Source organism: Prionailurus bengalensis, chromosome A2, assembly GCF_016509475.1.
Source record: "Prionailurus bengalensis isolate Pbe53 chromosome A2, Fcat_Pben_1.1_paternal_pri, whole genome shotgun sequence".
NCBI classification, from domain to species: Eukaryota; Metazoa; Chordata; class Mammalia; order Carnivora; family Felidae; genus Prionailurus; species Prionailurus bengalensis.
Genome location: NC_057348.1, coordinates 80,594,949 through 80,619,829, shown reverse-complemented (window position 1 = coordinate 80,619,829; position 24,881 = coordinate 80,594,949).

Sequence of the window (24,881 nt, the reverse complement as noted above, 5' to 3'; positions counted from 1 at the left end):
GAGAACGAGAGAGAGAGAAAGAGAGAGAGAGAGAGAGAAACATGAGTAGGGGAGGGGCAAAGAAAGAGGAAGAGAGAGAGTCCCAAGCAAACTCCAACCTGTCAGCAAGGAGCCTGATTCAGGACTCGAATTTATGACCCTCGAGACTAGGACTCCAGCCAAAATCAAGAGTCAGACAGTTAACCAACTGAGCCACCCAGATCCCCTGAGTGAAGTCTTCATGGGGGCACACTGGTTATGAAAAATCACTTATTTTTTTGGTTTAGGTTTTTTGTTAACATTATTTTTAGTTCCCATGGAGCTGAATTACACAGTTACAACAAAAGATTATAACTCAGAATAACGAATCAAGCATATTCCAAAATCTAAACACCAAAACCTGACAGTTAACACGGGAGGCATTAAATCTTATTTATCTCCCTCACCCCAGCTAACTAAACACCCTATCTTTTGAAGGTTGAGGCCCTGAAATAGATACTTTCCTAATGACTTGAGGGATTCATTGAACTTTTTACATTCCCTTGAGTGCCCAGAGAACTTCACATGATTACTTCCTATCATGGTGCTTTCCTTGTGCTGCTTTGTGCTACGTGGGCACACCTCTCACTTCCACATTGCTACTGGTAGCAGTGAGCATAGGTCTGGCCAGCCCTGCCCCTAACACGTGCAGAGCCCAAGGCAAGAGTATTAACAAGGCACACATCCTACATATCTTATTATTGAAAAGTTACACATCAGGGGTGCCTGGGTGGCTCAGTGGATTAAGAGTACAACTCTTGATTTCGGCACAGGTCACGATCTTGTTGTGCATGGGTTCATTCCCTGCGTTGGACTCTGCAAGGACAGTGCAGAGCCTGCTTGGGATTCTCTCTCTCCCTGTCCCTCTGTCTCTGCCCCTCCCCAGCTCACTCACATTGGCTCTCAAAATAAATAAATAAACGTTAAAAAAAAAAAAAAAGGTTATACATCAGACTGACAAACTGTTAAGTAAAAGATATTCAATCCTCCTACCTTAACAAAATACACCTTCATAAGGATGAGGAAGCCCGGGTTCTTTAGAGTTCTTTGCTTCTTCAGAACTCTCTGCTAGAGCCGGGAGCACACTCGGGGAGAGTTGGCAACTGGTTCAGGACATTGGCTTCAAGCTTTTGTCCTGTACTGTGATGGCCTGCAGCTTATCCATGTGGACCCTTCCCCGTGTCTGAGTCCCATCCATGACCAACAGAGAGCCACCCCCAGGCTTTGGGGTGCACACAATAGTGTGCTGCCTGACCTCATGAGGACAGACATGGAGGAGAGGTTGGTGCTGACCCTGAAGGCAGGCTTGAGACCATTTTGGCAGGACTCCAATTCCTGGGTGCCTGGAGAGTGGTCAAGGATGGAGATTGGGCTCCAAGAGCACATGTCTCCATGGAACACTTGGAGAGAAATGCAGCAAAAGGAGCCAGCGTGGGCTCTCACATGCAGGGTCCCTCCACCCCTGACCGGCGTCTACGGATAGTTATGCTCTTAGACTACAGCATGTGCCAATCCAGCGTCAGAAACAATGAACCTTCAGGGGTGCCTGGGTGGCTCAGTTGGTTAAGCATCCAACTTCAGCTCGGGTCATGATCTCGTGGTTTGTTATTTCAAGCCCCACATTGGGCTATCTGCTGTCAGTGGGGACCCCACTTCAGGTCTTCTGACTGCCTCTCTCTGCCCCTTCCCCATGCACATGCTCTCTCTCTCTCTCTCAAAAGCATAAAAAAAAAAAAAAAAAAGAAGGAAAGAAAAGAAACTGATCCTTCAGTATTTCCACATTCAAACAGTTTATTCCCAGTGCTCAGCCAGTCATGTGGCTCTGCCATCAGTGACTCAGCAAACAAGAATTTCAGTTTTCTAATCCTTTTTAAATTGCCCAACGTATTTCCAGTACAAGGGTCATCCAACTTGGATGGCATTTATTATGGACAGAGGGAGAAAAACTATTGCCTTCTTCCCCACAAAGATTAGACCAATCCCTCTGGTATCTGATTCTCCATGGACTCAGTAACCCAATGAGGGTTCCTTGTCCCAGCCCTTCCCACCTACCCCTCAAATTCCCAAGTCCCCAGCTGCAGACAGGTATGTATTGTCTGCATGCTTCCAATTCAGGGATGAAGAATACTATCTGTAATAAAGTGAACAATCCTCTCTTCTCCCTAAAAAATCTGCCTCCAAGTCCCCAGAATCTGTGAGTGCTACCTTATGTGGCAAAAGAGACTTTATAGAGGTGATTCAATTAAGGATCTAAAATTGGGAGGTTAGCCAGATTATCTAGGTGGGCCCTAAACATAATTGTAAGGGCCCTTCCCTTATAAGAGGGAAGCAAGAAGCTCAAAGAAAGAAGGCAGCAACATGACAACAGCAGCAGAGATAGGAGTGACATAGCCAGAGCCAAGGAATGCAGGCAGACTCTAGAAGGAACCAGTCCTGTGAAACCTTTACCTTAGCCCAGTGAAACGGATTTTGGCTTTTGGCCTCCAGAACTAGAACAAAATAAATTTGTACACACCACCAAGTTTACGGTCATTTGTTACAGCAGCCATGGAAAACTAACACAGTCTTCTTTAAACAGTCTCTGAAAGTCTGATAACAATGTCTATAAAATATTGATGATCTACTAACCTGACAAATGAGTAGACACATGTATCCAAACCCTGTATTGTGACTTCCAGATTGAACTCTGAGACCCAATTAATTTTTTTTTTAATATTTATTTTTGAGAGACAGAGCATGAGCAGGGAAGGGGCAGAGCAAGAGGGAGACACAGAATCTGAAGCAGGTTCTGAGCTGTCAGCACAGAGCCTGACGCGGGGCTCAAACTCACTAACTGTGAGATCATGACCTGAGCCGAAGTCGGGACACCCAACTGACTGAGCCACCCAGGTGCCCGAGAGACCCAATTTCTGAGCTTTATAGGAAGAATTTGCCTGGCTGGAGCTAGAGACATGGTTAGAGAAAGGAGCAGAGACCTAGTGTTGGGAGAGATTGCTTCTGGTCCTGCCATGATCAAGTCACTGACCACCCTGAGCCACCATGATCACAAAGATCCCTTCATATCTAAAAATCAGAGCTGGAGCCAAACATGTCTTACCTTTGAACTTCACATTCACACATTCCTGCTATCACGATCTCTCTCCAGGCTTCTGGTCCACATGTTCTCCAAGGCAAGTGCACACACACGCACACACACACGAGCTTGCACACCCGTTACTACTTCTGCTGGGAATGGTCTTCCCAGCCTCACACTCTGAGCCCTCAGGCTTATCCCTCAACACTCAAATCAAGAATCACCACCTTTGAGAAAATCTCCCACCTTCCCAAAGCAGAATGGTTGTCTCTGACCTTGGTGCTTTCGGAGAACCATGAAAGTGGTTATTATAGTGCGACTGTTTGTTTCCATTTCTGTCTCCTGAAACCAGAATGTGGGCTACTCCTTTACACATACTCCGATCCATATTTATACCTCTAGCACCTATTTCTGTGGTTGGCATACAGCCCACACTCCTATTATATCTGTGGACTAGATAAAATAGAAATTGATTATTCCCTGAATTCTGAAGAGCCTTCTTGGGGCTGGGCGTGGGGTGGGAAGTGGAGAGGGATGGAGGTAAAGTACAAGAGGACAGGGAACTCATGTTTCAGCAAGACATCCAGAGCCCTGGAGAGAAAGAGGAGGCTGATTTGTGTGATGATTTAATTCAAGGCTATCCTCAGATGCTCATTGTACATGCAATTTGGCATCTCTCTTGACCTTGCTTCAAAGTCAGTTTCTGAGTGGAGTTAACAGTACGAGCTACCTTGCACAGCAGTCTGCTGATTAGAAGCTCTTAACTGGGGCGGATGGCAGGCAGCCACACACGATTTGTCAGCTCTGCGTCCTTGCGTGCCTCTCGGCAGAGGCTCCGACTTTAGAATTTCATGGTAGCTAGTTAACAACCCTGTCCTCACAGACCATTCTGGATAACAACTCAAAACTGTCCACACTCATTTTTCCTTCTTAGACATTAAAAAATACCCTCCCCAACGCCTTGAATGCTCCAGGTAGATCGTGCATTTTCCTGATGCACAAAGCACAAAGGCCAAACCCACTCAGAAAACCTCCTTGAAATGGAAATGAGGTTGTCATTTCCACACACCTCAAAAAACCATGGAATTAGACTTCTCATAGAGACTGCTGTTAATTTACAATGTGTCTTTGATCATGCAGCACTCTTTACTATGTAATCATCTCTGTATATTCCTTTGCTATTTTTTTTTAGTGTTTATTTTTGAGAGAGAGACAGAGAGCAAGCAGGGAAGGGGCAGAGAGAGGAAGACACAGAATCAGAAGCAGAGAGCTCTCAGCACAGAGCCCGATGTGGGGCTCAAACTCACAGACCGCGAGATCATGACCTGAGCCGGAGTCGGCTGCCCAACCAACTGAGCCACCCAGGCGCCCCTCCTTTGCTATTTTTTGTTAACTGTATATCTGTGCTGGTTTAGAATTTCACATTTCAGGCTCAGCTGTTTTAAGGTACAATTTTGTACATTTTCCATGTGCCAGATATTATGCTAAGTACATTCTATTTCTCATTTGATCTTCATAACAAACTCAGACACTAGGCATTATTACATTCTTCTTAGAGAGGAGGAAAGCTTACGTGTAGAGACTAACTTTCCTGAAGGCACAAGGCTAGTAAGATGTGGAAGCAAGAATCAGGCCCATTTCTGTTAGATGGAGGGATCTAATCATTAGACTATCTTCTTGCATGCTTTTTATAATGCTAATGTGACATTATATTGATTAATAAATACTACTCACCAATTAACAATAGCCTTTGGGGGTAATGAAAAAATGTAATCCTTGTTTCCAAAATTCAAGATTTCTATAATTTCCATTGTGGAAAAGCAGAGGCTCTGCCATCGTGTAATATCTATTTATCATCTAGGTGCATAGCGCTACATACTATCTACGTGCAGTTTCCTGGCATTAAGGGCTGATGGTTAACCCTCTTATGACTGGGTTTTTTTTTTTAAAGCTTTTAAATGTTTACTTTTTATTTAGAGAAAGAGTGTGTGCATGAGTGGGGGAGGAGCAGATAGAGAGGGAGAGAATACCAAGCAGGCTCTGTGCCATTAGCACAGAGCCTGACGTGGGGCTTGATCTCATGAACCACAAGATCAGGACCTGAGCCGAAATCAAGAGTCAAAAGCTTAACTCAGCCACCCTGGAGCCCCTGTTTTAATTCTTAAAGTTGGAGAGAGCAGAGTTAGAGCCCCAAGGACTCCCCGCATGGATCTAGGCCAAAAATGAAATCTAGGTTTACCATGTACATGTAAATGTACATTGAGGGAAACATTAGTAGAAATTAGAATGCTTTGTGGAAATTCACATTAACTCACAGCCTGTCATGTTCTGTGCCATTGTTACAATGAAATCCATTGCGAATTAGGATTATTTAAGTAAACACCATCTGTATAATATCCTGCAAACTGGATCTTCTATGGAAGGATAGAGACTATGAGAGGATTTCGAAGGCAAGCACAGTGAATTTAGGGTTTATGGATTGTTCCAGATTTGCAAGAAGAGTCAGATTCACTCTTGGCCTAGTCTTGGCTCCTAAAAGAAGCTACTCGACTCTTCAAGGGCAAGAATAATAGACTTCAGTGGTTTCCCTGATGTCTATAAACAAGCCCACAAGACTGCATAAAAATCATTGGCAAGTATTTTTAAAATACAGGCAGATGAGCCTCACCCAGCATAAGTGTCAGCAATAATAACAATACTTTACACAGTAGCATTTACTGTGTTCTGGGCACTCTTGCAGGCACTTGACAAATATATACTCATTTAACCTGCTCAACAACCCTGTGAGGTAAATATTGTTATCATCACCATTTATCAGTGAAGAAACTGAGGCAAAGAGAGGTTAAGAAATTTGCTCAAGGTCACCCAGCTAGTCAGGGGCAGAGCCAGACCTGAATATAAGCTGCCTGGCTCCAGAGTCTGCACTTTTAACCTCTATGCTATGTTCTCGATAATCTGTACCTTAACGAGTTTTCTAGTGATTCTGATGTGCAGTAAGCCTTGGAAGCCCTCAATGAGTGTAGGAATCTCCTTCTCTTACAACCTGCTACCTCGGAGCCTCTGAGCTAGGGTTGGGAGTCCACCACCTGAGGACAACCTGGGTTTTAAATATCTAGTCATTAGCATCCTCTGCTCTGTGGAGACTAAGTCTGATCCTGGAATGCAGATAGGAGAGTGTGTATCGGGAGTAATAAAGTGGTATACTGGATTGGCTCCTATAACTTGCAAGTTATACACACCTCTTCTCAACTCTGTATTTAAGAGCATCATGTTGGTAGCTTGGAGTCCACCCTGATCGGAGCATTGACACCAGAGAAATCAGCAAATGCTACAAACCAGGGATTCTATTTCTCCAGAGATCCAGTAGTTAAACCTCTCACCAGCACAGCACTGGATTTGCGCCACGATCCCCAGATCGACCACCTATCACTTCAGCACATTCTTGACACTCTCCAAGCCTCATTTTTCTCATTTGTGAAAATGGAAGCAACGATAGCTGTGGAAATCAAAGGAGGTAAAAAATGCAGAAGTATTGGACATAGTTTTGAAGAGATGGATGAAGAGTGGTCACCTTACCAATATTCTTTCCTTTCCATTTCCCAATCGCTCCCAAACATGGGAAGATATGTAGCGAATCCTCCCCTCATGCCTGCTTTCCCAAGCTGGATTTCTGCTCCTGCACCAAGGACATGTTGCTTAGACCCCAAAGTCTGGAAGTGTTTTGCTAAAATTGCTGTTTAGCTATTTTACTCCCATACCCTTTCTATAGGAATCAGGTATGAATTTGAGGGGGAAGGGTTGCCTGAATCAGCAGATAAATTCAAGTGACAAAGTTTATCATGGGGATGTAATGCACAGCACTGGGAAGAGTCAATAATATTGTAACACTTTATACGGCAACAGATGGTAACCAGACTTACTGCGACCGTCCCGCTTTGTAACAGATCTAAATAGCGAATCACTGTTGCACACCTGAAACTAGTATAATATTGTTTGTCAGCTGTTCAATTTACAAAATCCTTTGAAGTTTATCCAAAGGACACAGGCGTGCTGATTCATAGGGGCGCATGTACCCCCAATGTTTATAGCAGCGCTTTTAACAATAGACAAATTATGGAAAGAGCCCAAATGCCCATCAACTGATGAATGGATAAAGAAGATGTGGTTTATATATACAATAGAATACTACTTGGCAATGAGAATGAAATCCTGCCATTTGCAGCAACGTGGATGGAACTGGAAGGTATTATGCCAAGTAAAATAAGTCAGTCAGAAAAGGACAGATATCATGTTTTCACTCATATATGGAACTTGAGAAATTTAACAGAAGACCATGGGGGAAGGGCAGGGGAAAAAATAGTTTCAAACAGAGAGGGAGGCAAACCATAAGAGACTCTTAAATACAGAGAACAAACTGAGGGTTGATGGGTTGAGGGTGGGGGAGAGAGGAAAATGGGTGATGGGCATTGAGGAAGGCATTTGTTGGGATGAGCACTGGGTGTTGTATTAAGTGATGAATCACGGGAATCTACCCCCAAAACCCAGAGCACACTGTATACACTGTATGTTAGCCAACTTGACAATACATTATATTAAAATGAAAAATAAATTAAAAATTATATTAAAATTATATTAAAATAAAAATAAAAAATCCTTTGAAGGGAGAGACTGAGCCTGGGTGGCTCAGTTGGTTGAACATCCAATCAGGTCATGATCTCGCAGTCCATGAGTTCAAGCCCCACGTCAGGCTCTGTGTGGACAGCTCAGAGCCTGGAGCCTGCTTCGGATTCTGTGTCTCCCTTTCTCTGATCCTCCTCCACTCGCATGCTCTCTCTCTCTCTCTCTCTCTCTCTCTCTCAAAAAACAAACATTAAAATAAAAATAAATACGTAACTAAAATCCTTTGAGGGGAGAGAGACAGACAGACACCAGCACCTTGAGATACAGAGGAAGAAAAACCACTAAGAGGAGGGGGAGTGGTGGGGGGAGAAAAAGGACGCTCTCAGCACACTGATACATTAGGTCTCTGTGCAAAGGCAGCAGGCTGCAGGAGCAGCTTCAGCAAGCTTTTGGGCAGGGATTCTAACTATTGCCCACGAACACTGTTGTCAGGACGATGCTGAAGAGGCAATTTATTAGTTATACATAGAACACTCCAGCTGCTCAGAGGGAGCACCTGAAGGTCACAGGCATCAATGATGATCAAAGATCCAAAACCAGGTCACAGAATGCAGGAGGGCCAGCTGGAGGGCTAAGGGATCCACTCAACGTTCCTCATGTTCTCCTCCCATCCTATTGAAAGACTAAGAACCTGTCTAGAATTAAAAGATGAAAAATCGGCTCCAACTGAAAAAAGAAATGCAGCCCATTTTTTTTAAAACATTAATGGATATCTATTTTTAATGTTTATTTTTGAGAGAGATAAAGAGATGGGGGAGGGGCAGAGAAAGAGGGAGACACCGAATCTGAGCCAGGCTCTGAGCTGTCAGCACAGAGCCCGGATGTGGGGCCCGAACCCACGAACCGTGACATCATGACCTGAGCTGAAATTGGACGTCTAACCCACTGAACCACAGGTGCCCCGGCCCTGCTGTACATCAGGCTGGGAGGATGAACACAGATAAAGACAGCTGCAAAGTCAATAGGAAGCACTGAAGCAGATGTAAAATGCCACAACCCACCCTTCCCCACCAACTTTGAATGGTTACTGCTTTCTTTCCAATGATGCCCCATCCCATTTGATTATTCCCATCTCTTAGTAGAGATTCCCAATTGTTAAACCACCTCCCCTCAGGGCAGCACCCAACACCTGGTTTACTCCTGCTTTTATATTTTTTTTTCCAGGCATGCTGATTCTTCATTTTTTATCAGACTTTGTATTTTTTAATACTTTAAACAGGTTTTATATTATATATATATGCATATATATATAATTTATCATCAAGTTAGCCAACATACAGTATATACAGTATGCTCTTGGTTTCAGGAGATTCCCATGATTCATCGCTTACATAGAACACCCAGTGGTCTTCCCAACAATTGCCCTCCTCAGTGCCCATCACCCATTTCCCCCCTCCCCCCCTCCCCCATCAACCCTCACCTTGTTCTCCGCATTCAAGAGTCTCTTATGGTTTGCCTCCCTCTCTGTTTGAAACTATTTTTTTCCCCTTCCCTTCCCGCATGGTCCGCCATTAAGTTTCCATGTTCCACGTAGGAGTGAGCACATAGTATACTCTTGCTTTTCTTAAAACCACCGCAGAAGTGGCACCCAATACAGAGCGGATGTGAGCTTCCCTTACTCCTTGGAATCCTTCAGAAGGAAGCTAAACCTTACAAAAGGCTTCCTTCTCCCCTCTTCTTTGAGGTCTCCCCTGCCTGCATGAAGTCAATCAACCTGATTTGGCCAGACCACAGGTATGGGCCAGGTGATTTAAATGCCATGAGGCCTCACTGTCCTCCCCCTGCTTCATTCCCCCTAGTGCTGGGGAAATAAAGTTGCAATGAGGTAGTGCTACAATTCTGAAACAGTTACTGGAATTCGGAATTATAATTGATAGAGAGCCTTTTACTGCTCATTGCTCATCTTTGTGCGTTTGACTAGAGTAGGCAATGATAGGACTAGTTTTTTGGTGGGAAGGAGTAGGGCAGGGTCTCAATAGCTCAGCAGCCTTTGACCAGAAACCCTCCCACCAGGATTCCTGTTCCTGTTGACAATTTGCTTTAACATTTGAGGTTTAATCTTTCTTTCTGAACTACTCTAATTTTGTGTAAGGGCTCCAATGGCTACCACCTGACGTTAATTTGCAGGGTTTCCACAGAATTAGCAAAATGGTCAGCAAGAATGTCAAAGCTACTACAAGGTCCTGTCATTCTAGAAGTGTTCATGTTTTCTGGGGCACCTGGGTGGCTCAGCTGATTGAGCATCGACTCTTGATTTTGGTCACGATCTCACAGTTGGTGGGATCAAGCCCCGTGTCGGGCTCTGCAGAGCCTACTTTGGATTCTCACTCTCAAAATAAATATACAAACTTAAAAAAAAAAAAAAGTGTTCATGTTTTCTCAGCATAATGACAATTCCTGGTTACTTCAATATGAAATTACAGGCTATTGATACTACCAGCCTGATGCTTGGACTTTTCCAGGAATTAAAAAAAAAAAAAAAAAATCACAGGGGCACCTGGGTGTCTCAGTTGATTAAGTATCTGACTCTTGATTTCACCTCAGGTCATGATCTCATGGTTTGTGAGTTCGAGCTCTGCATCAGGCTCCTCACTGACCGTGCAGAGCCTGCTTGGGATTCTTCTTCTCTCCCTCTTTCTCTCTGCCCCTCCCCTGCTTACGTTTTCTTGGTCTCTCAAAATAAATAAATAAAGTTTAAAAAAGTCACCGTTTTAACATTAGTCATAGGTTGCTTATATAATGTTGCCCCTAAGAGCAAAAAAATTGGAGCCAACTCCAGTAAGTTTATTCATGGGGTAGAAGGATTGTGGGTTTGACCTTAGGTAGACCTCAGCTTGCCTCTTCTTAATGCTGTGACCTTGAGCTATTATGTGTCCTCTGAGCCCCAATTTCCTCATTTATAAAATAGAATTACACCTACCTCCCAGAAGTGTTTTGAGGTCAGTAATAATGTGTGCAAAATCTCAGTGCAGTATCTGACACACAGTAGGTACTCAGCATGCAGTTGCTGTTTTTAGGATTATTAGGTACTATCTGGTTGCCAACTATGTAATCCCTCCCCTCACTCAAGTCTGAGGCCACCCCACACTTGCTCCAGCCCCTGCTTCCCACCAAACGGCTCAACTCTGGGCCAGTGTTTATGCCAATCCAGACCTCGATGTCAACCCTTTCCAGGAGCTAGTTTTCCTGCCCACACCCCCTCACCCCTTCTGCTTTGTGATGTAGACCTATGCCCTGCTCCTGTGGGCCTGAGCTTTGGTGCTCTACCCAGTACCAAGTCTGTCTCTTGGGAACCCTCCTGTCAGACTCCCAGCCCCCACAGCCCCTCCTCCACAGGGAGGATCAAAGACAAGAGCACTGCTCACCGGGCTGCTCCCACGATGTGGTCCTACCACCAGCTAACAAGCCTCCCCACCGCCTGGATTTGCAAGTACCACCTGTTGTGACTCCCAGGCCTTGGGATAGTCCAACATCTTACTTGCAGCTCGACCTTCCTTCACCTGGCCTGGATAGCGTGTCCTGCCTTCCAGATCCTCCTTTCACCCAACATATGTTCTTGCAACTCATGGATGGCCCAGCCCAGTTATCGGGCCCACCTCCTGAATGCGGTTCATTCCTCCGGCCTATTCATACTGGTAGACACACCAGGACAGGGAAACTATTGTATCAAAGCCTTTAACTGAGGGTTCGTGTGGAGTGTGTCAGATCTAGTTAGCCTTCGACCTTTTGTCCTTGCAAATGGTATGGAGCCTGCAGATGTTAGGAGGCTGGCAAGTTACCACTTCTGTGGAGCTCTGAGTTCATCTCAAATGTTCATGTATCAAAGAGCTGGAGAGTGGCTACTCTTCACATTGATCGGTTCACTGAAGACAGCTTCAGTTTAGATGGTAGATTAGTGTTGTAATAGCACAAATTCTTTAGAAACAAAACAAAACAAAACACCACACAGCTGTCAGTTGGTTGTTGACTATATTAGGAGCTGAAAAGTAATAAGCGGGCATGGCTGGTGCTGTTTTGTCAACACTGCCCCAGAGGTGTGCCCGGTTCTGACCCATCAAATCACTGGATTTGGTCACCCTCTCTTCCTGATAAGGCATCTGGGGAGGCTTCCAGCACTGTGTGTCGTTATAAAGAATGGTGTCTCTAACTTTTCTAACTGCCATTGGCAATAATGTAAGTTACAAGGAAGACAAGAAAGTTTTTTGTTGTTGATGTTGTTTTAAGAGAGCATAGGCAGGGGAGAGGGGCAGAGGGGGAGAGAGAGAGAAAGAGAGAGGGAGGGAGGGAGAATCCCAAGCAGGCTCCACACTCAGTACAGAGCCCAATGTGGGACTTCATCCCACGACCCTGGAATCGTGACCTGAGCCAAAAAAATCAAGGCACCCCGAGAAAAAATATTTTATGATAAAAATAATTCATGTTCACTTTAGAAACTGAGAAAAATACAGTGAGGCATAAAGAAGCAGATAAAATCATCTATACCAGCATCAAGAAATACGCACTGCTAGGGGCACCTGGGTGGCTCAGTCGGTTGAGCGTCCAACTTCATCTCAGGTCATGATCTCACAGCTCGTGAGTTTGAGCCCCCGTCGGGCTCTGTGCTGACAGCTCAGAGCCTGGAGCCTGCTTCTGCTTCTGTGTCTCCCTCTCTCTCTGCTCCTAACCCACTTGCCTCTGTCTCTGTCTCTGTCAAAAATAAATAAACATTAAAAAAAATTTTTTTTTTTAAAAAAGAGATACGCACTGCTAACATTTGTACACTTTAATACTTGTAGCTTAAAGAGAACTCAGGTGTTTATAGGAAACAATGTTTGGAGGAAAAAATAGAAATGACTGAGCACTTCTTACGTACCAGACTCTATACTAAGAGCTTTAGTGCTTATTAGCCTATTTAATTCTCCTAACAGCCCTGTGAGGGATGCTTGTGAGGTAAACAAAAGCAGTTTCAAACCAGGCAACCTGTCTGGACCATGTGTCCTACCCAATACACACACAAAGGAGAAAGAGGGGCTACTAATATTCCTAGGACTCAGAGGACCATTTTAACAGGATACGTCTCAAGAAACGGTTTTGTAATTCATCAGAAAATGTATTATCTGGTGGTTTATGGAACAGGAGCAATATTAAATACAAAGCCATCAACACTGGTAACCTGTACTAGTTCTTTTCATATGGCGCTGCTCCACAGTTTAACATGTTCTGTTGTAGGCGGAATGACACCATAGCTAAACTTGTGTCCATTCCTTTATTCCTTAATGCATTCGATCTATTGTGCTGGGAGTGACCTGGGGGAAAAGTCTGGGAGAAGAGAGAAATAAAGGAAGACAGAGAACAGTGCCTGAACAAGCTGGGGTAGGAGACCCCTGAGACAAGCTTTCCAACTCCCAGTTTAAAATAAGCCTCTTCTGAACACAATTAGCCCTTCTGTGGACTAGTGTGATAGTCACCTTGCTGGTCTACCAGCACCCACTCTGACATGCTCCCATCCACTTTATACATAGAGCACAAACATACATTTGTGTTTTGTAAAAAACACAAATTTGGGCCTGCTATCTCTTACAATGACAAGCTCCTTACCTGGCCCACTAGACCCTGTGAGCCTCATACTGGCTGCTGTGGCTCCCTCGGACTCCTAGTCCTTCTCCCTTCCAACACAGCCTATGTTATGACCTTAGCCGACATCACAGTCCACAGGCTGCTTCTCCTTCCTGGGCTCAGAGGCCCATTCCTCAGAGGAGACTTTCCTGACCCACCTGAATATGCCAAGTTTCCATTCAGCGGGGACTTAAGGCACTGTCCACCTCTCCTTCCCAGCACGTGACACAATTCCAGTTTTACATTTGTGTGCTTGGCCACTTGAGAATATGTGTCTCCCTGACTGGAGTGTGAACTCCATGAAAACAGGCTCCATGTCAACAAGGGATCCCAAGGAGATCTAGCAAAGCCCCCGGTATACAGTAGACATCCAAAAAATGGGTAAGTGAGGGGTGCCTGGCTGGTTCAGTCGGTAGAGCATGAGACTCTTGATCCCAGGGTCAGGACTTTGAGTCCCATGTTGGGTACAGAGATTACTTAACAACAACAACAACAACAAAAAACAAACAGGGGCACCTGGGTGGCTCAGTTGGTTGAGCATCTCACTTTGGCCCAGGTTATGATCTCACAGTTCTTGAGTTCAAGCCCCACATTGAGCTTTCCACTGTCAGTGTGGAGCCCACTTCCAATCTTCTGTCTCCCTCTCTCTCTCTCTCTATCTCTCTCAAAAAATAAACAGTAAAAAAAAAATTTTTTTTAAATAAGTGATTGACTAAAAACAAAAATGTGACTGGAAAGTTTACTAGTTGCTGTTTTTTAAAGTAAGTTGTCCAGGTGGCTCAGTCAGTTACTTTGGCCCAGGTCATGATCTCGTGGTTCGTGAGTTCAAGCCCCGCATCAGGCTCTGTGCTGACAGCTCAGAGCCTGGAGCCTGCTTCGGATTCTGTGTCTCCCTCTCTCTCTGCCCCTCCCTAGCTCGCTCTCTCTCTCTCTCTCTGTGTGTCAAAAATAAAAATAAACCTAAAAAAATTACAAAAAGTAATCTGGGTAATTAACGGGCTAAGTTAACGACAGCATTAAGGGGAAAAACAGTAGTAAACAGTGAGCACTAAGCTGATTTTTACTATTTCTACAAAGAACAGAAAACCGATTCCACAGAGAGGGCTTCAGCTCTGTGGGATGGAGCCTCAAGGAATGGTGGTGTTACGGGGTTTTAGAGCCATATCCACAAATAGTCCATATGCTAATGGGCTTCCTGATGGCTTGGATTCAGCCAGCAGAGTTAAGTCACAGACTGCAAACTGACCATTTCACCATCAGGGGGCTTTGCTGCTGGTACTAATCAGTATTGAGAAAAACTATTCTACTTCTTCCTTCTGGAGTCCTGACTGCTATCTTGACATTTCTCTTGCCCTCTACCGCTCTCAGACTTCTGCAAGTCCTCACTAAGAGGACTCGTCACAAAGACTGGGTTTTCTTACCTTTACCCAGTGACATCGGTTTACATGCATCTGTAAAACGAGGCCAATGTTATCTTCCTCAGAAGATTCTTGTATTAACATAATTCAAGGAAGGGAGATAGTGGGGCATATACTTAGTAAAGACCACTTAGAGGTTGTTGAAAATGTCCGTGATTTAAATAACATTGGTTTTTCTTGAGGACTAGCATGTCAAGTAACTTGTGCTATGCTACTAAAGGCTATTTATTCCCACTTCCATGCTGATTTTTTAATATATGAATGTTTATTCATTTTTGAGAGAGACAATATGAACAAGCAGGGGAGGGGCAGAAAGAGAGGAGGCCAGAGGATCCGAAGCAGGCTCCGTGCTGAAAGCAGTGAGCCTGTTGCAGGGCTCGAACTCATGAACCATGAGATCATGACCTAAGCTGAAGTCAGACACTCAACTGACTGAGCCACCCAGGCGCCCCTCTATACCGAACTTTTTTTTTTTTTTTTAATTTTTGTTTTCAATGTTTATTTATTTTTGGGACAGAGAGAGACAGAGCATGAACGGGGGAGGGGCAGAGAGAGAGGGAGACACAGAATCGGAAACAGGCTCCAGGCTCTGAGCCATCAGCCCAGAGCCTGAGGCAGGGCTCGAACTCGCAGACCGCGAGGTCGTGACCTGGCTGAAGTCGGACGCTTAACCGACTGCGCCACCCAGGCGCCCCTATACCGAACTTCTAATGCAGAAGCAGAAAGATAGCTTATGGAGAATCTCCCTAAACAAGTTTTTCTTCATTATTTTAAATAAAGAGATGCCTTCGTCACCATAACAGTCAAGACTGAGCTTGTTTGGAGAAATTCCTTAGACAGCTCATGAAAGTGAAGACTTAGGATGCGGGTGGTCCATAAAGTACAGAATTTGGTCAGAGCTCTGGGTTCTTTTTAGCATCTCATCTTGATTTCTTACAAGCTATGTGATCTTCTCAGAGCCTCAATTTCCACATCCATAAAACTGGCTGTGATCGAATTAGCTGCTCACCACCTTAATGTAGGGACTAACATTTTGTGGGAAACGGCCAACTCCCACATGAACTGAGTAACTCTTAGTTGTGCATATAAAAATATCAGTTTTACAGTAACAATAACCTGGCCTAGTTCTCCATAGAAACACAACCATATTCCCATATTACCATAGGCAGCAAGTTGGTCATAGGCACCCGATAAAGCTCAACATACTTAAGTGTTAGGGGCCCCAAAACACCAATATAGAAGATGACCAAGTGACCAGGTGAGGTTTAAAACCATAATATTGGCATATTTTTCTAGGAAAAGGTCCTGTCTCTAGTCAACCAGGAAGGAGTATATCAGTATAATGCATGAATTGTGTCCCCATCTGATTAAAATTAAAGGCATTATATTGTTGCTATGTAAATGCTATTCTAAATGAAAACACTAAGAATATACATGTAAGATTTGATGTGAGATAAGCACAAGAAAATAGTCTAAAAACAAACATATTAAATATAATCCCATGTGACTACTAGCTTTAAAGGAAAAGTCTCTACATAGAGTTGATGACCAAGCACCTGTACTTCCTATGTATGTGCAAATGCACACGTGCATAGCCTGTTTTCCCAAAGGAATTTTCATTTATTTGAAGCAAATAAATGAGTCATTTTGTCATTCCCCTCATCCCTTTATTTTTCAGGTTAGGAAAGGATTTCATGCATCATTCAAACTAATTTTTTATGCCTGAGAAAGTTCCAGCTAGCTTAGAAGCAGGCTGCCCAGAGACAAAATGACAGGCCGACTTTTTGTGGGTCTCTTCAAACGCTTGGTAGCTAATGTCTGCAAGCAAAATCTGTGTGTGAAGACTTTGCAGCCTGATTCTCCCTGAAGGAAAATCCTAATCACCCATTTCAAAAGCATGAGCTTTGCTAACGAGCAACGCTGCAATCTGCAGCCATTATGTTTTGCTTGAAACCAGATATCCGTACAACTCCAAGTGCAAAGAATCAATCTCAATGCCCTGAAGATTCTTCAGGCAGTGATTAATCATGGGGAAAAAAACCCCTATTTTCAACTTAATTGGTTGGAGGCCAACCCATAGATATAAAAAACGCAATTCATAGCCACTAATGAACAGCTATTCAAGAAATGCACACGTTGAAAACACTATTTATATACGTTATAAGGAATGTATAATGCAGAAGACTGCTTAATTCACACAAAATCTTGCTGGTCTTATTTGCTTGCTCTATTTTTTTCAGTTCCTATCTGCTGCTTCAATAAGTGAAAAGAACCTCTAGGCAGAAGCCATTGAAACATTCTTTAAACCTTGTGCATATTTTTATCAAACATTCCAAGCCTGAATCACAAATGCTGATGCTGGCCAAGGAATCACAGAACAAGGGAGGTGTGTGTGTGTGTGTGTGCGCGCGCGCGCACGCCTGCTTTTGTCTTTTCAACCCTTCTTTATTACAATTGTTATGAAGCTTTAGGGGATCAGTTATGGTTTGACTGCCTGTGTAGCCAGCTCATTTTATTTCAAAAAGCAGTTGGAAAATTCTCCATCAAGGCTTAGAATGGTTAAATCTCAAGTTCAGAAGGGGCCCTTTCTCGGTGAAGGTACTGGCAGAAAACAGCGTTCCCGTGCATAGGATGTACCTGAAGATCATGTCATGGCAACACGATTTAGAGGGATATGGGCAGGGTTAAGGGATCCAAAAAAGGGAGGAGGAAGCACCCGGGGCTCATGGTGGGGCTCTTACTACCCTGGCCTTGAAGGGACAGAGCAGTAGATAGTTGTGGGTGCTGGGAGAGATGGAGCCATGGAGAGAGCTGTAGCCCACCACCATCCCCCCTCCCCCGCCTCTGGAGGAAGACACAGCCACTGCTGGAACCGTAGCTGCTGAGCAGGAAAGGACCTCCATCTTCCCTTTCTCCCACTCTCTACCCCCTTGGCAGTACCTCCTGCTGGATGAACCCCATGGGAAGCCAGTGGCGGGGATACTGTTGCTAAGTCTCAGCTCCCAGGTAAACAGATCAGGGTAGACAGGGATGGAGAATGGAAGAGGGGAGCACGAGAACAAAGAGACTAACCCAACAGACGCTTAAAGGCCTGCATGTCTAGTGGTCCTTAGACCTGTGCAGGTGGCAAAGCATACGTAGACCAGCTTATTCCTGGTACAGTACCTTCAGTCCGACCAACTGTAACCGCATGCCTACCAAGTGCTAGGCCCTGCTAAAAGCAGGTAAATTCAGAAATGCATAGAGTATTAATCCCTGTCCCAGAAGAACCTGGAGCCTAAGCTAGGACAGACTGGCAAGGAGATAATGCTTGTGTAGCATGGTACATAAAAATGGATGTTTACTTGCAGTCATCTACCGTAGGCTTGTTTGCAACAGCACGAAAGTAGAAATAAATCTTCCATCAGTTAGGGAGGAGTTAAATAAGTGGGATATCCATTCAGTGGAATCCGCTGTCGTTGTAGATTTATTTTAGTTTATTATTTAATTAATTTATTTTAGTGTTTATTTTTGAGACAGCGAGAGAGTGTGAGCGAGAGAGGGGCAGAGAGAGGGAGACACAGAATCTGAAGCAGGCTCCGGGCTCTGAGCTGTCACCACAGAGCCTAACGCAGGGCTTGAATTCAAGAACCCCGAGATCATGACCTGAGCCGAAGTCAGATGCCTAACTAACTGAGCCATCTAGGCACCCCTAAATTTATTTATTTTGAGGGGGGTGGAAAGGCAGAGAGAGAGGCAGAGAGAATCCCAAGCAGGCTCCTTACTTAAGTCAGCACAGAGCCCGACAAGGGGGCATGATCCCACAAACCCCAATATCATGACCTGGGCCAAAATTCTCAAGTCAGACATTCAACGGACTGAACCACTCAGGTGCCCCTGTACTTGTACACTTAAAATGAATATATTTATATAGTGCTATAGGACAATCACGGAGCTAAGCTGTTTAAAAAACATGGGAGCTGAAGGGGCACCTGACTGTCTCAGTTGTTAAAGCAGGAGACTGTTTATCTCAGGGTTGTAAGTTCAAGCCTTACATTGGGCGTAGAGATTACTTAAAAAGTAAAATCATTAGTTCATTCATAAATAAGTATTAAAAAAAACAGGAGCTCAAAGTTGTATATAATATGCTGAGATTTGTGCAAGAAAGAAGGGAGGAAGAAAGAGAGAAAGAAGATCAGTATATATGTTTGTTTTCGTATACTGGTTAAGTTCTCAAAGGCCATAGGTGGCCTCTGTAGAAGGGAGAGGTGTGGCCAGGGGACAGGGTAAAGAGGAGGCATAGGATTTACTTTCTTTAGAATTTTGGACCACATGTATGTATTGCAAATTAAAAAATAAAACAAATGAAAATTAAAAATTTTAACTTAGTGGGAATGCAAGCTGGTGCAGGCACTGTGGAAAACAGTACGGAGGTTCCTCAGAACACTAAAAATAGAACTACCCCACGACCCAGCAATTACACTATTAGGTATTTATCCAAGGGATACAGGTATGTTGTTTCGAAGGGACACATGCACCTCCATGTTTATAGCAGCACTATCAACAAGAGCCAAAGTATGGAAAGAGCCCAAATGTCCCTCGATGGATGAATGGATAAAGAAGATGTGGTGTATATATACAATGGAGTATTACTCGGCAAAAAGAATGAAACCTTGCCATTTGCAACTACGTGGATGGAACTGGAGGGTGTTATGCTAAGTGAAATTAGAGAAAGACAAAAATCATGACTTCACTCATATGAGGACTTTAAGAGACAAAACAGATGAACATAAGGGAAGGGAAACAAAAATAATATAAAAACAGGGAGGGGGACAAAACAGAAGAGACTCAAAAATATGGAGAAGAAACTGAGGGTTACTGGAGGGGTTGTGGGAGGGGGGATGGGCTAAATGGGTGAGGGGCACTAAGAATCTACTCCTGAAATCATTGTTGCATTATATGCTAATTTGGATATAAATTTAAAAATGAATAAAAGTAAAAATTAAAAAAAAAAGATTCTCTCTCTCTCTCTCTCTCTGCCCCTCTCCCCCATGCATTCATGTATTCAATCTCTAAAATAAAATTTAAAAAAAATAAAAAGGAAGCAGGGAAAAACACTGCTGACATCAAAAATTTTTTTTTAACTCAGCATAATACGGTAGGTAGCAGCACAGGGTGTACAGAGCCCAGAGGGGTCTGTAGCCCAGCCTGAGCCCCGAACTTCACCTTGAAGGAAGGGCACAGATTGGAGAGAAAGGACTGAGGCAGCAGGGACGGTTTAAGCAAAGACAGAGGTCTGAGGTGGGCTGTGTGCCATGGACTGTGCAAATCCATGTACTGCAGGACTAAAGAAAGTGAAGACCCAAAAAAGTGAAGTGGGAAGGCACAGGAGAGGGGACAGGAGAGGGGACAGTGGTGGGAGCCCTGTGGCCCCTGCTATCAAGGTGGGATTTCCTCCTGAAGATGAAAAGTCACTGTAAACTCTGGGGCTAAGGGGGAGTTTGAGGGAGATGGAGAGGATCAAGTTGTAGTCCTTTAAACACACGTACATCTAATCCCATCAGCTGAATATAAATCTGGGCCAGCAGGAGATCCAAGGATTTGATACAAATCAACAGGAGACCATTGCCTAAGAACTTTTTTTTTTTTTTTTTGCTATTAAACTATCATCTGTGCTTGCTGTTGGTTCATGCATTTTGACAGGTTTCAGAAGAGAGTTCCTGGAGAAAACTGGAAATGGAGAACATTCTATCAAATAGCTTACTATCAGGATCAGCAAAGACACATTGATGTCAGGGGCAGCTCACCTTGTTAACACCACACTACTTTTCTGAGGGGCACAGGGTGAGAACCACAGCTCTCATCCAACCCACAGCTCCTGTGCCACCAAACCTGACCGACTCAGCAGTTGCTGGAGGAAGGACCATCTGCCCCCAGAGCAAACCTCCCACCCTCTACCCAGTCCACGTAGAAGTAGAGGATCCCTGAGATTAAAGCTGTAGGGACATCTGAGCAGCTCAATCAGTTAAGCATTTATTTGATCTTGATTTTGGCCCAGGTCATGATCTCATGGTTCACTGATAGCATGGAGCCTACTTGGGATTCTCTCTCTCTGTCTCTCTCTGTCTCTCTCTCTCTCTCTCTCTCTCTGCCCCTCCCCTTCTTATGCTTGCTCTCACAATAAACATTGAAAAAAAATAAGGTTACAGCTTTAGTTTCTTGTCACAGATCTCTTCCTCACTACTTATATGAGCTTGGGCAAACACTTAGCAATCTGAATTCCACATCCAGGAAATGGGGGTATTTATACTATCTCGCTAATACACAGGCATGTTGCAAGAAGAAACTGAAATAGTGTATGTGAATGTGCTTCAATGAGGGGCATCTGGGTGGCTCAGTCGGTTGAGCATCCAACTCTTGATCTCTGCTCAGGTCCTGATCTCACAGTTCGTGACATGGAGCCCTACATAGGGCTCTACATGCCAGCAAGGAGCCTGCTTGGGATTCTCTCTCCCCTCTCTCTCTGCCCCTCCCCAGCTCATGTTCTCTTGCTGTCTCAAAATAAATAAACTTAAAACATAAAGAAAAATAAAGCAGGAAATAAGTTTGTCATTAATAAAAAGCCACTGATGACTGTCCCAGACACAAAACAGTTTAATGGAGCTCCTGAGCCCTGCCTTACTCGGCATTCAGTAACAATCAAAAACAATGAAACAAAATCTCCAGTTAATCTCCTTTTTAGTCATGGTGAGATCAATGTTCAACACATCATAGATTTCCAATAAAATAGGTGGACTGATGGTATTTCAAAAGACTAACACATTCTAAGGCTTATACCTAGTTTTGACATTGACTCAAGCAAAGAAGTTGAGCAAACCTTTTCTGTGTAGTGCAAGAGGATTTAATCAGTAGCTTGAGAGGGAAAGGAAATAAGTAGGAGGAAAGAAACACAGGTGTTAGAGCCTTGGATTCAGTTCATAATTAAGACTTTCACTTGTTTTGTGCCCCGAGCAAGTGGCTCTTGCCCCAAACCTCAGTGTCCTCAATACTCCGAGGTGAATAAGGAAACACCACCACTTGACCAAACTATTTTCTCCTTTTTTTCCTCCTCCTACTCATTCTTGACATGAGGAAGAATCTAAGTTAATGGAGACTGGTTTTCCAAACGCCTCCACTTAAAAACATGTAAAGGAGCCCCACACAACTTGCAAGTCACGGTCCAAGACACAATGTAAGCATTACATCCACTGCCAGCTGTGCTTATCTTGAGAGAAAGACGCCAAAGTCACACATTTGTTCATCCATTCAGCAACTTATTAGCAGCCCCCCCCCCCCCAACCATGGTACAGGGCAAAGTACTACTGCTGGGGATACAGGGTGGATGAAACAGGCATGGTCCCCACCCTCACAGAGCTCATGGCTAATAGGGAAACACAATAAATAAACCCACAAATATAAAATTGCTATCGTGCAATGAAGGCAAAGAGGGTCTATGTGCGGCAGTAATGGGGAAGGTCATTTCTATTGTGGGCGTCCTAGTGCAGGTTCTCTGGAAGCAGAGCCTAAAGAAAGGATGCTTGCACAAATCCTTCATTGAGGGAGTGCGCTCAGGACAAACCTGTAAGGGACTGAAACAGGGAGAGGGGGAAATCTGGGAAATTTGGGGTTTCAGGAGAACTCTAGCCGCAGTCTGGTCTCCCCGAGAGCTCTGGAGCATTAACTGCAGGGCCAAATTTGTCCCACTCACAGGCAAGGGGGCTGAATGGTCTTACCCACATCAGCTGATGGTTAGTGAAGGTTGCTCTCTGGGGACAGAATAACCGCCCAGGCATCTTTTAGCAGGGCGGTGCTCCTCGGCTGAATGCAGTGCTCTGGAGCGGGGGCAGGTGTGAGCAGTTAGCAGCAGCCACACCTGCAGAGGCTAAGGGATGGGTGCACTACTTGGGTGCAGGTGATGTAAATAGAGCATCAATAGCCCTTGCTACAGAGTGTCTGGGGAGGCTTCTCTGAAGTCCCTTCTAAGCTAAGAATTAATAGAGGCGTACGAGTTAGCCAAATAAGGGATTCCAGGTTCCACCGACCATGTGTGCATGAAGGAAAAGAAGATCAACAGGGCTGGGAGAATTGTGAGGAAAAGTCGAACAATATTACTTGGGGGAGAGTCTAGATCCTTTTGGATTTTGTCCTAAAGACAACAGGAAACTACCAAAGTGTTTTAAGAAGCGAAGGGACACAATCCTCGCCCATATTTTATTATCACTTGGGCCTGGCAGAGAGTGTGTAGAAGAAGGAAAGGGAAGATGCTGGGACCCACATGGAGGCCAGATGGTAGCTGTCTGGGCTGCAGTGATGGTGGCATAGAGAAGGGTGGAATGGGGACTGAAAGAAAAAGATGGGCTCGGGATAGATTTTGGAGGTGGAATCAACAGAATTTGGTAATGAATGGCCTGTGATGGGCAAAGTTTTACATCTTTTGTTTTTAATGTGTTTTAATGTTTATCTTTGAGAGAGAAAGAGACAGAGTGTGAATGAGGGAGGTCAGAGAAAGAGGAAGACAGAATCTGAAGTAGGCTCTAGGCTCTGAGTTGTCAGCACAGACCCCAATGCAGGGATCGAACCCACAAACTGTGAGATCATGACCGGAGCTGAAGTTGGATGCTTAATCCACCCAGGTGTCCCTAAAGTTTTATATCTTGACGGGAGATAGAGGTAAGAATTTTTAGTTATGCTATTTCCCCTCTTCTTGTTTGTAATGTGCAAAATATAGACTTAGGGCCTGGTGTTAAGGGTACTTTTTTTTTTCCTACTTGCGTTAGTTGGCAAGGCATACCGAAAAAAAACCTGACAGTGATGGAAGAGAACAAAACAGCCACTCTGAGCAGCCAGCCCAACTTCTGGAGATTAAATGGCATGTTCATTTAATACTGCTGCAAAACACACAAGCGCAGTGCTTACATCATGCATATGTTATCTCGGCTTCCGTGGGTGAGGAACCTGAGCTGGCTTACCTGAGCTCTCTACTCCAGGGTCTCACAAGGCTGTCTCCACAGTCAAGGCTGGGGTTTCATTGTGAGGTTCAGGGGCTTCTTCCAAGACCCCACAGTTGTTGGAAGACTTCATCTCCTTGAGACTATAGACCTTCTGGCGGCTTGCTGCTTCAGAGCCTGCCAGAGAATCTCTTACTTCTAGACCCTTTTAAAGGGCTCACCTGACTAAGTAAAGTCCTCTCAGGACTATTTGATGAACTTAAGCTCAACTGACCAGGTACTTAATTCCACATGAAAGATCCCTTCACTGAGGCCATTTGAGAAAACCTAATCACAGGAATGAGATTCCATGGGGAAGGGATTATACCGGGACCCGGGTCGTTAGGGGGTCATCTTAGAATTCCACCTACCACAAACTGAAACTAAAAAGAGATCAATTACAGAAGATCAGTTAAGTTTAACTGCAGCTTATGGATTTGTAGGAATTTTTAAAACTACCTTTATCATTAAATTTCTACTTCAGGATCTCTACCCAAATTTGCGGAAATCAGCCAGGGGTAAGAAGGGAGGGGTGCATACAGGAGATTCAGGTAGATAGGTCATCAAACTGACATGACTATATTCTCTTCCTGGAAATCTAAGTTAACTGGGAAATCATCATCCCTAAACTTCTGAATCTGTGCTTTTCTCAGATACCAGAAAACCGAGTAAATGTAAATAGGGTCAGTCTACTTTTGTAAGAATCTTATACCAATATCTGAAGAAGAGCATCTTGGGAGCAAGGTGATTTTGATATTTGGTATTCTTGCAAATTTGTTTTGAGATCATTATTGAATCTCTTCCCACATTAAATTCGAATCTAGACTCTACCTTTCTCTTCCCCTCTTTACCAAACCCCTTGGACTCTTCTCTTAAAGATTTAATGAGTGTAAGTCTATCCTAAGGGTACCACTGGAGACATCTAGAGAAAACATTTGTCTAGAAGTTACCATTGGTCTCCACTAAGGGAAACACAGAGTCTTCAGGAAGGTTTGTGGAATGAATAGAAACCGGGGCAGAAACGTTCAGTATACATCAATCTGGTATGAATCAAGGAGCACAGGAGGGGGGGGACAAAGAGAAGAACAAAAT